The following is a 13222-nucleotide window of genomic DNA, read 5'->3' as shown; positions in this document are numbered from 1 at the left end:
TCACTGCTTCTGCCAGACTGCGCTGCACACACACACACACACACACACACACACACACACACACACACGCGCTGTGTGACTGCATGATCATGTGGATGCTGTTAGCTTCATGCGTCTCATCCGTCACATCATCAATTTGTGCTGCACCATCCAAACGAGTTTCCGCTGCAGAACCGTTCTACCTGAGAGCAAAATCAACTTGTTAAGGTTCTGATGAACGACCTCGATGGATTCGTGCCGACGGCCCGACTCTGTGACGGTTGGTAATGAACACGATGAGGCGATGTGGCAACGTGTGCGCTGCCTGAGACGATGATCATTCAGACTGTTTCATTGATTTATACAACTTTACTTCAGTGTCTGCTCACTGTGTTTGAGTCCTCATAGGAACCCCAAATTAATTACAGTACTTGTGTTTATTGTATGTGTTTGTTCAGCAAAGTCTTGGGAAAAAAATGTATATCTGCAAAAAAAATCACTTTTAAAAGATATTTTGATAATAACTATGAACATCCAGCATGATATGAGCCAGATTCCCCTAAAAAGCCTCCTGGAGCGTCAATAAGACACATTTTTGGAAAGATTAGGACCTAAAGAATCAGAATCTGCAACAAAAATCACAATAAAACAAAGTCTTGTCCTGTTAGGAAGAAGTTTCAGTCAAAAAAACGTGTCATTCGGTTCAAAAATGGAAAAAAGATTGTCTGAATGGGGCATGCTGTGACTTAAAATGGACGCAGGAGGATTTTCACAGGTTTCCAAAAGGTTAATATCAACACAGAGAACATGTTTAAGTTAGTAGAAGTCACTTGAAATACATTATTTTCCCTCACTGAGTCTAAAGTAACCGTTGTGGTTGTAGTAAAGTGGCACCATGTGTACATTTGTTATTCTGCAGTTTTATATTTTCTGTTTACTTTTCTGGTCATGTCTGTAAAAAAAAGCTTGAAATAATGTTTCAAGTTTGTTGAAATCTATTTCATTATCTTATTACAATTAATGAATCCATGTCATAACATGTTAAGGTTTTACGTCACATACTTAATAAAGATCCGTGTTCTCAGTTTGGGGAAAGGCTTGTTTTGACATAAATACAAAAATAGTGATTCAATTAATTTAAGTGTCACAGCAATCGCTGGGAAACTGAGCTCCAGTATTTCACTGATCAGGCGTCTGATTGCACATCGGGGATGTGACTCTGTTATCGCGTTGCTCTCGTTTGCTCTCCAGAGAAGATGATTAAACATTTTCTATTTAAAATGCGTTGTTATTTTCTTCAGGAATTTGAAAGATACGCTTTAGAATAATCTATGTATCAGTCGTTAAATAACTCAACGAAGCGGAAAAATAATTGCCGCCGTACATTAGAGCTCAGTGGGGGAGCGTCCATCCATCAGGCGACCGGGGGTTCGATCCCCGGCTCCTAGACAGCTGCACACATCCCGCAGCGTGTGGTGTCGTGGGCAGGTGGCGCCTTGTCTGGTAGCTCCTCCCATCATGTATGATGAAGGATGACCAGCAGCGTGAAAGAGCTTTGAGCGGGAAGACGACGAGGAAGGTGCTACACGAGTACAAGTACACATTGTACACATGTCTGAGTACGTTGTGTTGAAATAACAAAACACCAAGTTGTGATTTAAATCTACAAACGAGCCACGAGACATAAACCAGTGTGTAAACATGCAGCATGTAGTGGTCCGTACTGTTCCTCATACGTCCACATGCAGCATGTAGTGGTCCGTCCTGTTCCTCATGCGTCCACATGCAGCATGTAGTGGTCCGTCCTGTTCCTCATGCGTCCACATGCAGCATGTAGTGGTCCATCCTGTTCCTCATACGTCCACATGCAGCATGTAGTGGTCCGTCCTGTTCCTCATGCGTCCACATGCAGCATGTAGTGGTCCGTCCTGTTCCTCATGCGTCCACATGCAGCATGTAGTGGTCCGTCCTGTTCCCCGTACGTCCACATGCAGCATGTAGTGGTCCGTCCTGTTCCTCATACGTCCACATGCAGCATGTAGTGGTCCGTCCTGTTCCTCATGCGTCCACATGCAGCATGTAGTGGTCCATCCTGTTCCTCATGCGTCCACATGCAGCATGTAGTGGTCCGTCCTGTTCCTCATACGTCCACATGCAGCATGTAGTGGTCCATCCTGTTCCTCATACGTCCACATGCAGCATGTAGTGGTCCGTCCTGTTCCTCATGCGTCCACATGCAGCATGTAGTGGTCCATCCTGTTCCCCGTACGTCCACATGCAGCATGTAGTGGTCCGTCCTGTTCCTCATACGTCCACATGCAGCATGTAGTGGTCCGTCCTGTTCCTCATGCGTCCACATGCAGCATGTAGTGGTCCGTCCTGTTCCTCATGCGTCCACATGCAGCATGTAGTGGTCCATCTTGTTCCCCGTACGTCCACATGCAGCATGTAGTGGTCCGTCCTGTTCCTCATGCGTCCACATGCAGCATGTAGTGGTCCGTCCTGTTCCTCATGCGTCCACATGCAGCATGTAGTGGTCCGTCCTGTTCCTCATGCGTCCACATGCAGCATGTAGTGGTCCATCCTGTTCCTCATACGTCCACATGCAGCATGTAGTGGTCCGTCCTGTTCCTCATGCGTCCACATGCAGCATGTAGTGGTCCGTCCTGTTCCTCATGCGTCCACATGCAGCATGTAGTGGTCCGTCCTGTTCCCCGTACGTCCACATGCAGCATGTAGTGGTCCGTCCTGTTCCTCATACGTCCACATGCAGCATGTAGTGGTCCGTCCTGTTCCTCATGCGTCCACATGCAGCATGTAGTGGTCCATCCTGTTCCTCATGCGTCCACATGCAGCATGTAGTGGTCCGTCCTGTTCCTCATACGTCCACATGCAGCATGTAGTGGTCCATCCTGTTCCTCATACGTCCACATGCAGCATGTAGTGGTCCGTCCTGTTCCTCATGCGTCCACATGCAGCATGTAGTGGTCCATCCTGTTCCCCGTACGTCCACATGCAGCATGTAGTGGTCCGTCCTGTTCCTCATACGTCCACATGCAGCATGTAGTGGTCCGTCCTGTTCCTCATGCGTCCACATGCAGCATGTAGTGGTCCGTCCTGTTCCTCATGCGTCCACATGCAGCATGTAGTGGTCCATCTTGTTCCCCGTACGTCCACATGCAGCATGTAGTGGTCCGTCCTGTTCCTCATACGTCCACATGCAGCATGTAGTGGTCCGTCCTGTTCCTCATGCGTCCACATGCAGCATGTAGTGGTCCATCCTGTTCCCCGTACGTCCACATGCAGCATGTAGTGGTCCGTCCTGTTCCTCATACGTCCACATGCAGCATGTAGTGGTCCTTCCTGTTCCCTGTACGTCCACATGCAGCATGTAGTGGTCCGTCCTGTTCCTCATGCGTCCACATGCAGCATGTAGTGGTCCGTCCTGTTCCTCATGCGTCCACATGCAGCATGTAGTGGTCCGTCCTGTTCCTCATACGTCCACATGCAGCATGTAGTGGTCCGTCCTGTTCCTCATACGTCCACATGCAGCATGTAGTGGTCCGTCCTGTTCCTCATACGTTCACATGTAGCATGTAGTGGTCCATCCTGTTCCTCATGCGTCCACATGCAGCATGTAGTGGTCCATCCTGTTCCTCATGCGTCCACATGCAGCATGTAGTGGTCCGTCCTGTTCACCTCTCTGATTAGACTGCGTCTACGTTATTCCCAGCAAAGCTTCACCTCACTGGAGGTCCAATTAGCAGGTTAATGGAGAACACCTGTGTGTGTGTGTGTGTGTGTGTGTGTGTGTGTGTGTGTGTGTGTGTGTGTGTGTGTGTGTGTGTGTGCTTAGCCTCTTGTACTGCTGTGTGACGGGTCATTAGGAGCGTTGTTAACTAAATATCTACATTTTATGAACTGCACTTAAATACATACTTGCGCTTGTTTTCTTTTACCGCACAATGTTTTAGTTGCTTTAAGTTACTTTGCAGATTAGGATCCTTACACACAATATATTTGATGTGTTTCATAAATCCAATTGTTTTAGATTAAATCCCTGGCAGCATAAAGTGGTGACGGTTCTGTCTTTGCTAAAGGTTCAAATAAGAAACGCATTCTTCAGGTCACAGCCAGCTTGACTTCATGTTCTCTAAGCAGCAGACAGGTTGTTGAGGTCGGCAACTGGAAAAAAAGAGCACAAAACACATGCAAACAATAGTACATCCATATGCAGTGGACAGTAACTAAGCATGAACAAACATACTGTATTCAACCAAAGAAATATTAAGGTAAACATTTTAATATAACTGAAATAGATAAAGACGAGTTTGTGGACATGAGTATGTGGACTCATATGAGTTAAATCAATACGTTGCTTCCAACAATAAAGAACGCATCAATAATACAGATCAAATAACATTGAAATATGTTACTGAAATGAGGCATACGTACATATGTGAAAGCAGGAGATTTGCTTGTCATGTCATATGTTTTATAGTTTAGTTTACTTTGGTAAATATTCCTAAATCCTTATTACATATGAACAAAACATAAAAGCAGGACATATTGCACATTCATACAGAGGTCCCAGTAATTATGTCCACTTTGTATTTGCACCACGGCGTCAGACCTCGCAGGTTTCTTTCCCTGGAGCCAGAAGTTGGTTTGACATGCTCTGTGATCTTCCTCGCTCAGGGTTATGTTCCTCCTGTCACAACCGGAGCGCCGGCAGCGGGGACGGAGCGAGTCAGACCAGGTAGGCACTTAGTGCCGCTTGAATGATTTAACGGAGAACGTCTCACAAACTGAGACCTCAGAAAAAAAGCAGACAAAGGATAAAAGGAGGAGCATCAAAGACAAAGGGAGCACAGAGAATCCAAACTCAAGGAGAGGAGGAAGCTAACGAGGGACCAGTGACAGCTTTAAGGTTAAGCTGGGGACAAGCGGGTTGGAGGCTCGCTAGCTGGATGCTAGCAGACTGGATGCTACAGCAGACTGGATGCTAGCAGACTGGGTGCTACAGCAGACTGGATGCTAGCAGACTGGATGCTACAGCAGACTAGATGCTAGCAGACTGGGTGCTACAGCAGACTGGATGCTAGCAGACTGGATGCTACAGCAGACTAGATGCTAGCAGACTGGATGCTACAGCAGACTGGATGCTAGCAGAATGGATGCTACAGCAGACTAGATGCTAGCAGACTGGATGCTACAGCAGACTGGATGCTAGCAGACTGGATGCTACAGCAGACTGGATGCTAGCAGAATGGATGCTACAGCAGACTAGATGCTAGCAGACTGGATGCTAGCAGACTGGATGCTACAGCAGACCGGATGCTAGCAGACTGGATGCTAGCAGACTGGATGCTACAGCAGACTGGATGCTAGCAGACTGGATGCTACAGCAGACTGGATGCTAGCAGACTGGATGCTAGCAGACTGGTTGCTAGCAGACTGGATGCTACAGCAGACTGGATGCTAGCAGACTGGGTGCTAGCAGACTGGATGCTACAGCAGACTGGATGCTACAGCAGTCTGGATGCTACAGCAGACTGGATGCTAGCAGACTGGGTGCTAGCAGACTGGATGCTACAGCAGACTGGATGCTAGCAGACTGGGTGCTAGCAGACTGGATGCTACAGCAGACTGGATGCTACAGCAGACTGGGTGCTAGCAGACTGGGTGCTAGCAGACTGGATGCTACAGCAGACTGGATGCTAGCAGACTGGGTGCTAGCAGACTGGATGCTACAGCAGACTGGATGCTAGCAGACTGGGTGCTAGCAGACTGGATGCTACAGCAGACTGGATGCTACAGCAGACTGGGTGCTAGCAGACTGGGTGCTAGCAGACTGGATGCTACAGCAGACTGGATGCTAGCAGACTGGGTGCTAGCAGACTGGATGCTACAGCAGACTGGGTGCTAGCAGACTGGGTGCTAGCAGACTGGGTGCAGGTCAGCTGGCTGCAGGCTGGAGGTTAGCCAACTGGGAGTCAGAGGTGTTGATTGAGTCCAGAAGCCTCTCATGTAAACGCCTCCTCAACACGGCTCGCAGCAGAAACCTGCGTCATGCCAGCTTCTGTTCCCCCGCTAGCATGCGAGGAAATATAGCAGTTCACAAAGGTCATCCTCAAAAACATCTGCTGGGTTGATAATTGGTCGGTCGGTACGGTCAGCATGAGATGGAGCCACATGCAGAGAAGAGGAGGAAGGCCACGGAAACGAAGCCGCGATTTACTTTGAAAACACACAGCAGACCGGGGAGGGGGAGGCCGAGGACAACTGGTACAGGACTCCCAACATAAATGAAGACAAATAACAAAAGCACTGTGCTGGGACCGGACTGATGGGGCCGTGGAACAGGTGAGCAGAAGGTCCGGACTCTCAGCAAGGCGGGAGAAAAAAACACAAGAAGACAAAGAAGGAAAACCAGTCGGGCTCAAGGGAAGAGTGACCTTACAAAATAAAAGCACGAAACCTGATTAAATAACCTAAAAACAAACCAATAAAAATCCTCCAGAGGCAGAACTTCAACACGATGCAACACAGTCCAGCCTTCAGAAACCATCGCAGGGCATCGGGTGATATTCAATAATATTCCAGATGCTTCCCTTCTACAGATTTGTTTTACTAACTTAAGTTATGAATGTTAATCTTTCTGTGTGGACCCGACATGCCAGACTGAACACCTGAGTTCTGATGGACTTTTCCTGTGTTTCTACATCTACGTTTGTTCTGGTCGGGCTCTGTTGCTTTAGCTGCAGAGGTTCATAAAGTTAACTGACCCAAATTCTCTGAAAAGTCTTTTCAGTATTTGTTTTTTTTCTCATTAATAATACAAATACTTTATTGTATATTGTGGCGCAGCAGCAGGTAATACAATTATGCTCAACAACCTGGAAAATAGGTGCTGCTTTGATAATTGCAAAATCATTAGTGTGACTAAACCGTGTGAGGCGAGATGTGTGTGAATCGGTCTTTTTGTGCTCATGGACTTAGGACACACACTGTGTGTGAAATCACACGCAACCGATGCGACGGCGGTGGGAAAGGCTCAGACTACGACGTGAAGAGTCCGTTACAGATGATGTCACCGGTTCCATGGCCGCCGCGTGTCGCATGGAGAAAGCTCGCCGCCATTATTCACAAGTTCTCTTCCTCTGGTTTCATCCTCACTTGTCGTTGTATGGTGCCAGGTAAAGAGACGCCGTTAAAGCGGCTTTTATCTTCAAAGACACACACACACACACACACACACACACACACTATACACACCTACTTCACTATACTTACCATCTCTAGGACAATGAGCTGAGTGGAAAGGCGCATGATGACGGTTATTTCCACCAGATATTTCAGCCACTCCGCTCTTCAAAGTGCAAAATCCAAACTGGAGGAAACAATGTGGGCAGAAGAGAAGAAGCAAACACATGAATACATTACACACAAGCTAAATTTTTAAGAAAATGCAGCCGTAAATATGAACTCTCTTTGCCTTGATGTCCCAGAGTCAGATGTCTCAGGTGTGATCTCTGAAGGAGATAAACCGGATTAACCAGCGGCGCTACTTTAAAACCAGCAACACGGTCCTTTGTTTTTACGTCTCCGTACTTCCGCTGGTACTCCGTCACATTGCAATGCATTGTGGGTAATTCCCTTATAATGCTGATTTACATCTGTCGGTGTGGAGGTTGGGATTGGGTTTGAATCTGTTGCTCCAGCTCCGCCCTCCTCACGGCGGTGATGAAGAGGTGTCACTCACTGCTGCTTGTGAGTCTTTTCTGGGAGCGAAGCCACGGACGCCCACGTCGTGATGCTGCGAATGTTTCCTCCTTCCTCGATAGACGGTGATTCAACGGGCATTTATTCAGACGACAGGAGAAACGATGACTTCAGGGATCACAGCAGAGCACCACTGCTGGTGTCGGGTGTCGAACGACAACTTAAAACACAAGCTGCCAGTAAACCATTGTGGTCATAAAACATCGTGAAATGAGAGGTAATATTTGGTGGAATTGGTCTATTTGCCCTCTGATAACATAACACCATCTGTAAATAAATGAACCACATCTCCCAGCATGCTTAGTGACGTCGGCAGGATAAGATAATGTGCAGTGGTCATGGATGAAGAAATATTAAGTATGGCTCTTTGATTTTCATGCATTTTTCATATTCATATGGCATCATGCAGTCCTTGTCCACACGTATTCAGTGTTTAAATCCTTTGTTGAATATTTGAAGAAATAAATTAAAATGAAAACTTCCCAGAGATAAAGAGTGAGGAATGCTCTCTCTCACACAACAAGAGCTTATTGAATGTTTTGTTATCACCAAACATAATAACCATCATTCATCTGCTTCTGACTGCAGGACTTTGTTCACACTCAGACATTTTATTTTGCAGTTTGGATGCATTTAAGTCATAAAGTGCGTTATTCGACGGTGCTTTAACGTGTGCAGAGGTTGAGTACGAGGCGGCTCAGGGTCTGAGCATTGGGAAGCTTCGTCTGCCACTTTGTCTGCCACTTCGTCTGCCACTTCGTCTGCCACTTCGTCCGCGCTGCGACTCAAGTGAGTCCTTCCAGAGCGTCATCCTGCAGCCGGCTGCTCGTGGTGCTGAGGCTGAGGCACATCACTGCAACGTTTAATTAGAGAGCCAACGTGAGGAGGACAGAGAGGCTGAGACACACTCCCACTCCCTTCTCTATCGCTTCAGCCGAACACACACACACACACACACACACACACACACACACACACACACACACACACAATACATCAGCTTTACGGTCTCAAGCTGCTGCAAGTTTGAATGAAGTGCACCTCCCTCACATTAATTGTGGCCCACACATTCTTAATTAAAGTCTTTGTGTGGTTCCTGCGGGTAAAGAGGGAGGCGTTCAGGAAAAGACGTCCTCGCTCCGGCGGCGTTGTTTAATCAAGACAGGCTGAAAAAATGTGCTTCAGTTCACCAAGAGACTATTCACTGGTTCTCAGAAGATGATGGCTTTGACCTTTTTGTTGTTTTTTTTAGTTAGATTTTCGAGATATAAAATGATGAGAATCCAAACGATTCTGTTCGTCCTTTAACTCATTTTTTATTTTATTAATGTTTTTGTCACATTCACCCATCTTCCTGCTGTCAGATAAAATATAAATGAAGTGTACTCTGGCTGCTGCTCTGACATATCTGCATGTAAATGGCCTGTTTAAAAGCGGTGGGCAGCATCGCCGCTCGCTGCCTCAGACTTTGCTTGTGCAGGTGCAAGTGGAAGGTCTTGAGCGCCCCCTTGCAGCACACAGAGAAACACGTCCACCTCTCTGAGTGCTGCACGACTCTGTCACAGGAAGTGACCTGGACACGGCGCCGCAGTGAGGGGAAATGCTTATTTTGAGAATGAAGGCTGTGATGGGTGTTTGACTTCATTTGTGGTTCTCCAGGGAGAGAAAGTATCCGTCAGATGTCTCAGTCTGAAGAAAGAGTCACAGATTCTTCTTTGTAGAGCTTTGACTCTTTACTCAAACATTTATGTTAAAGTTATGTTCGTATAATAACACTTTTTCCCTCAATAGGTGATGACTTTGCAGTTTTTCTTCTATGAATCAAATAACTTTATTCTCCTCAAATTACAACATTTTACTCTCATAGTATTATTACTTTATTCTTCTTTATTCGATTATTAGATCGAGCTTTTAAACAGTCTGTTATCACAACGTTGTGTTATATTTGTTAAAATGATCTTTACATCCCGACAATGTGATAAACCCATGTAATCATTTATATCATTCATATATATATATATATATATATATATATATATATATATATATATATATATATATATATATGTATAATTGAACACATCTGTTCCCAACCTTCAGCTGTCGGTCTCGCGTTGCATAAGTTCAACCAGTCATGTTCACTTCATGCATAGTTTAGTGTTTAGTGACCTGAAGGGGTTAATCTATTCAGTATTCCATCATGAAAATGGGAGAAAAGTCAGAGACATTTGCATAAATTGTTACATCATCCTGTGACCTTCAGGTTTCGGGCCGACCTGCAGGTTAGGAGCTGAACTTCACGTTGAGTTATGGATTGAATCCAGATGCATGTGCTCATGAAATGGTGGAACAGTTCATTGTGTGTAACTTCTCAAACTCTGGAAGAGAAGATGTCAATGTTTTCACTGCTGGTGTCCGTTCCTCTTGAAGATGAAGATAGAATCCAATAACTGGAAACGTATGAAAATGAGTTGAAAGGATAGATATAGCTCAGTGTTATTACTTATTATGCATTCATATGACGATAATATTATAGTGTGACTCATCAGGGAAACTGAATCTCTCACAGCATTTGACACTAAACGATTATGTACTCAGAAATAAAGCAATGAATTGATTTCTGAGTTTATTATTGATTTATTTTTAGCTGGAAGTCCTGCTACAACAGAGCAGAGACGACGTGTCGTCTTTTACTCTCAAAGTGATTTAAGTAAATATTGTTGCTGATGGAAGTTCAGCTCATATATGATCTCTCCCTCATACATTAATCAGACTGTGAAATAGCAGCATGACACTGTTATGAATCGCCTCTGTGACTCCTCCACCTCCTCTGACTCATGTCCATCTCTCGCTGACTGACTCTCCTGACAATGAGACGGCTTCACACGGCAGCGCACAGTTTAAGTACAACTTTTATTAATACTGGAATCATCACAGTGCGTTTTGTTACATTAGCAGTGACTAAAGTTAACAAAAAAAAGGGTCAATTTTACAAAAAGGAAGACAGAAAAAAGAAAAAACCTTATCATCAGCGACGGAGGCCAAACAACCGCAGAACTCAAGTCACAATAAATTAAAGAAGAGCAGAGGAAGAAGAGGAGGAAGAGGAGGAGGGGGAGGAGGAGGAGCAGAAGGAGGAAGAAGAGGAGGAGGAGGAGGAGGAGCAAGATATCGGTTTGTACAGACGTAAAGCAGATGCTGTCACAATGTGATGCTTTGAACTGAATTGGCTTGACGTCGACGACTCACTGGTGAGATTTCGTGGTGGACTTCACTTTGAGGCCGCAGAGAACAAGAAGAAGAAGAAGATGAAGAAGAAGAAGAAGAAGAAGAAGAAGAAGAAGAAGAAGAAGAAGAAGAAGAAGAAGAAGACGACGACACCACTGAGAAGTGGGGTATTGACGGCGGGACATTGGGTCGGTCACGGCGGCTCCAGGAGGCCACTGCGGACGTTGCAACGCGTTTCGTCATGATCCCCCTGGAGGACTCCACGAAGCTTTGGAGAATCTACCTTTGTCCTGTTTGCTTCATTGGAGTGTGTGTGTGTGTGTGTGTGTGTGTGTGTGTGTGTGTGTGTGTGTGTGTGTGTGTGTGTGTGTGTGTGTGTGTGTGTGTACTGGGTTTCTTCAATATGAGACAGCAGGAAGGATTGACAGATTGCGTGTGGGAGGAAGGGAGGAACAGTAGGGGTCTTAACCACGTGTCCATGTGCAACACACATTCATGCAGCCGCACACACTCCCTGTAACACACTCCCTGTAACACACTCCCTGTAACACACTCCCTGTAACCTGGGCACATGGCAGATGGCTGAAGGCGTGGGTTGGACGTCCACGCAAAGCCACAACACCGCTCACCACCGTCCTCCAGCGGGCACATCGCGGGGCCGATGAAGATGCTTTGAATAGGTGACGTGGCCGTGCAGGTAAGCGCGAGGTTTCCAGCGCGGACGCGCTTGCAGGGAACTCGCGCGCTCCAGCGACAAGGCGGCGCTGCGCTTCCTCGTGGGTTTGTGGCGGTGTGTTCGTGCTGCGAGCGAGCCAGTCTGCCAGTTTCCCACGAATCTGAGTAACCAGGGAAACTCAGCCGAGGTGCGGACGGTCAACAAGTTTCTTGGCTGACAGAAGTTGGCTGCAGCCGCATGTCCATCAGCCCGGACGCGCAGGCGGACCTTTCGCTCCGGCAGCGTCGCATCTGGCCGCCGCAGGACGCGGACCTGCTGCCTGGACCGTCCCTTGGTCTCCGCAGGACGCGGACCTGCTGCCTGGACCGTCCCTTGGTCTCCACGCCACGGGGTCCACTGAAGTGAAAGCTCACTGCGGTTGGAAGAGAACGGAGCTCTGACACGAGGTTTTACTGGCTGGCGACGACTATTATGCAAGTTCTGGACTCAGCAGAGCGGTGCCAGCAGTTAGCGAGCATCCTCCATGCTGCACTCAGCTCCTGAGGGAAGAGGCTGCTCATCGGGCCAGAAGCTCCAGAGAGAGTTCAGGCTTTAAATCAAGACTTTGACGTTGTCATCTTGTGTTTAACGTCTACTTCATGTGTGACGGGATCACCTCCTCCTCATGGAAAGTTTCAGTTCTATAGAGTCTAGTCTTGTTTAGTCTGGTTTTACTAATAATTAATGGCAGCCAGCTGCTGATCCAGTCTCCTATTATCGACTAATGCTCCATTACATGTGAGCATCATTTCCCTGAGAGCAGATCAGCTGAATTTTGAAAAAAACTGCATTATCTTGAAAAAAACTGTATTGTCAACTAAGTTTTTTTGCTATTTGAGTAACGCGTGAAACCGAACGTCAATATTGACTTATATTTAAGTTAAATAACGCAAAAGTTTGATCTTGGGGAGAAAACATGTTTCCCTTGAAACGCCGTTGCAGTTTGATGGGACGGAGGCGAGCAGCAGACCGGGTCTTCATGGTCTTGATGGTCTTGATGGTCTTCATGTTCTTGATGGTCTTGATGGTCTTGATGGTCTTGATGGTCTTGATGGTCTTCATGGTCTTGACGGTCTTCATGGTCTTCATGGTCTTGACGGTCTTCATGGTCTTCATGTTCTTGATGGTCTTCATGGTCTTCATGTTCTTGATGGTCTTCATGGTCTTCATGTTCTTGATGGTCTTCATGGTCTTCATGGTCTTCATGTTCTTGATGGTCTTCATGGTCTCCCCCACCTCGTGCGGTACACAGCGGCGGATGGGTTGTGATGCCAGCGCGGGCAACAAACCCTCTGCATGTTGAATCACTGCTCACATTTGCATCTTTAGCTTTCTTTGACAGCAGCTCGCCAATAAACCATCAAAGCAGTATAAGCCTCCTGTGAGGCGATGCCAAGAAAAAGATGTCTTTAAAAAGCCTGATCAAAATTAATTAAAACGTAATCTAGCGCTGAGATTGAGTGTCAGAGCTCCATCTGCTGCCTTGAAGCTCGTGTTCCTGTGTACAACACACCA

The 13222-nt window shown here is 46.6% G+C and overlaps 1 long non-coding RNA gene across 1 annotated transcript; it reads right to left on the bottom strand.

Annotated features, from left to right (window-relative positions):
• Nucleotides 1-10658: 10658 nt before the first annotated feature.
• On the bottom strand, nucleotides 10659-12844 carry LOC137785680 (uncharacterized). The gene is made up of 2 exons (XR_011077528.1): nucleotides 12022-12844; nucleotides 10659-11980 (listed from the first exon to the last, which is right to left on the bottom strand). It is a non-coding gene; the product is annotated as an uncharacterized lncRNA (long non-coding RNA).
• Between the last annotated feature and the right edge of the window lie 378 nt (nucleotides 12845-13222).

Source organism: Clinocottus analis, unplaced genomic scaffold (assembly GCF_023055335.1).
Source record: "Clinocottus analis isolate CAN_PGR_092001 unplaced genomic scaffold, fCliAna1.0.p SCAF_1, whole genome shotgun sequence".
Taxonomy (NCBI): Eukaryota; Metazoa; Chordata; class Actinopteri; order Perciformes; family Cottidae; genus Clinocottus; species Clinocottus analis.
The sequence above is the reverse complement of the archived record's forward strand: the minus strand, read 5'-3'. Positions and strand labels throughout refer to the sequence as shown.